We start from the raw sequence: 3,051 nt of genomic DNA on the forward strand, positions 1-3,051 counted from the left end.
TTGGAAGGCTGAGGCGGAAGGATCGCCGGAGCCCAGCAGGCAAGGCTGCGGTGGCCGGGAGCGGCCACTGCACTCCAATCTGGGCAACAGAGTGAGACTCCAACTCAAAAAAAAAAAAAGTTAGCCAGGCATGGTGGCATGTGCCTGTAGTTTCAGCTGCTTTGGAAGACTGAGGTGGAAGGATCACCTGAGCCCAGCAGGTCAAGGCTGCGGTAGCTAAGAGTGTGCCACTGCCCTCCAGCCTGAGTGACAGAGTGAAACTCCAACCCCTCCCCCCAAAAAAATAGTGTTATGGCATATATTTAACTTAAGGCAACTGTGGCACAATCCTAGCCTTTCTTTTAGCATTTCCAAAATTCAGTTTACTGGGTTCTCTAAACCCAGTCATAAGGAGCAGTTTCACTTAGATCTGTTCTTATACATTGGACTTTCCTGTAAGATTTTATGTAAAGAAAGGGACATAAGTTTTTTGTGAAGGCTAAAAATTACCTTTTTTTGTAAATTGTCATTTTGAAAAACTGAATGAAAAATAGGGGAAGAAAAGGGATAATACTAGTGATAAAAGGCTCCAGGGTCTTTATTTAAAAAGAATGGGGCGTGGTGACTCATGTCTGTAATCCCAGCACTTTGGGAGACCCAGGCAGGAGACTGGAGCCCTGGAATTGGAGACCAGCCTGGACAACATAGTGAGACCATGTCTCTACCAAAAAATACAAAAATTAGCAGGGCGTGGTGTCATGTTCCTGTAGTCCCATTTACTTGGGAGGCTGTGGCAGAAGGACAACTTGAATCCCAGAGGTCGAGGCTGTGGTGAGCTATGGTTGGGTCACTGCATTCTAGCCTGAGTGACACAATGAGACGCTGTCTCAAAAAAAGAAAGAAGAAAAAAAATTGGGATAAAGACAGAAATTTGTTGTTATCAGAGTAGCAAATGAATATTCTCACTTGATATATAATAGCATGGTCACTTATGATGGAAAGAACATTTCAGATGTTTGAACTATTTGTTGAAGATTGTCTGAAAAGTGGGGTGTAATTGGAGCTTTTAAAATAGATTTGGAATAACAGTTCCTAACATTGAAATCTTTGACTTCTGTGTATTGTTTCAGAATGCGATACAATGTGAAAATAGTTTTGCCTATATTTTCCTTTTCTTTTTTTAAATGGAAAAACAGTTTAAATCTCATAAAAAACTGATATTCTGTGAAAAGTGCATATTAATATTGTTTAGTACAAACTTGTACATTCTTTTGAAAATGAAGATAGTAGGTATTTATTTCTGCATCTTACTGATTTTGAAGAGCATTTCTATTAGTACATAAACAGCTCTTTTTTTTTTTTTTTTTTGAGTTGGAGTCTCACTCTGTTGCCCAGACTGGAGTGCAGTGGCTGCTCCCGGCCACCGCAGCCTCGCCTGCTGGGCTCCAGCGATCCTTCCGCCTCAGCCTTCCCAGTAGCCGGAATTACAGGCATGCGCTGCCACGCCCGGCAGATTTTTTTTTTTTTTTTTTTTTATTGTAGAGATGAGGTCTTGCTGCCCAGGCGGGTCTTGAACCTGCGGGCTCAGGCAATCCACTCACCTCAGCCTCCCAAAGGCGCAGGATTACAGGCTGAGCCACCAAGCCCGGCTTATCTTTTTTTTTAATAGCTATATGAATTCTGTTGTTCTTTACAAATGTTAATATATTTTACCAGAGTACTGTAATTATTTCCATTATTATTATTTTAACAAATTTTCAGTAATGTACACATCCTTGGCTTTAAAGCACATGTATGTGTGTGTGTGTATTTTTTTGAGTTGGAGTCTCACTTCGTTGCCCAGACTGGAGTGCAGTGGCACACTCATGGCCACCGTGGCCTCAACCTGCTGGGCTCCAGCAATTCTTTCGCCTCAGCCTTCCCAAGTAGCTGGAACTACAGACACGTGGTACCATGCCCAGCTAGTTTTTGATTTATTGTAGAGATGAGGTCTCACCAGGTTGCCTGGGCGGGTCTTGAACCTGCGGGCTCAGGCAGTCCACCCACCTCGGCCTCCCAAAGCGCTGGGATTACAGGCTGAGCCACCGAGCCTGGCCGTATATATTTTTTAAATGTGAAATTACTCTGCAACTTAAACTCTAACCAGTTAAATGCGTATTTTCCCAAACCCTTTCTAGTAGGTTAATGAGTAGATGGGTGGAAAATTATTTCATTATAATTTGAGAGATTGCATGGTATAGACTGTGAGGATAGATTTCTTGGGTTCAAATCCCTGCTTTGCCACTTCTTGTGTGATATTGGAGAAGTTGCTTAACTTCTCAATTTCCATCTTCTCATCTCTAAAATGAAGTCAATAGTATCTGCCTTATATGTTTTTGTGATAATTAAATGAGTTACTGCATGCAGAGAGCTTTGAACAGTAAGTATATAGAACATAGTATGCATTATAAATGTTTACTGTTATTAATTTTAAGTTGTTTCTTCTTGTGCGCATTTTTTTTTAATGTCTAAGAAGTATTTCTGTTTTTGTAAACTTTTTTCATGTACTTTACCAATTTCTATTAAGTTAGTAATTAAGTTAGTAATTTCCCTTTAAAAATTATTTTTTTAGGTCAGGCGCAGTGGCTCAGGCCTGTAATTTCAGCATTTTGGGAGACCAAGGTGAAGGGATTGCCTGAGCACACAGGTTCATCATCTCTACAATAAATTAAAAAATTAGCTAGGCATGGTAGCATGCACCTGTAGTTCCGGCTACTTGGAAGGCTGAGGTGGAAGGATTGCCTCAGCCCAGCAGGCAATGCTGGGGTGGCTGTGAGCATGCCACTGCACTCCAACCTTTGCAACAGACTGAAACTCCAACTCAAAAAAAAAAAAATTAGTTTATTGTGGTGAGAATACTTTAACATGAGATCTACCTTCTTAACAAATCTTTACAATGTACAGTAATGTTGACTCCTGTACAACACTGTACAGCATATCATGTTAGCTATTTTCTCATAAATTTGTAGATCCCATTTATTTTTATTTTTTTTGAGTTGGAGTCTCACTCTGTCACCCAGACTGGAGTGCAGT

General features: G+C 40.7%; 1 protein-coding gene across 1 annotated transcript in view; it reads left to right on the plus strand.

The window, feature by feature from the left end:
* Positions 1 to 3,051, plus strand: part of MED13 (mediator complex subunit 13) — a 119,829-nt gene that overhangs the window by 89,556 nt on the left and 27,222 nt on the right. The gene's annotated exons all lie outside the window — the stretch shown is intronic.

Source organism: Carlito syrichta, unplaced genomic scaffold (assembly GCF_000164805.1).
Source record: "Carlito syrichta isolate Samal-C Ts95f unplaced genomic scaffold, Tarsius_syrichta-2.0.1 Scaffold314028, whole genome shotgun sequence".
NCBI classification, from domain to species: domain Eukaryota; kingdom Metazoa; phylum Chordata; class Mammalia; order Primates; family Tarsiidae; genus Carlito; species Carlito syrichta.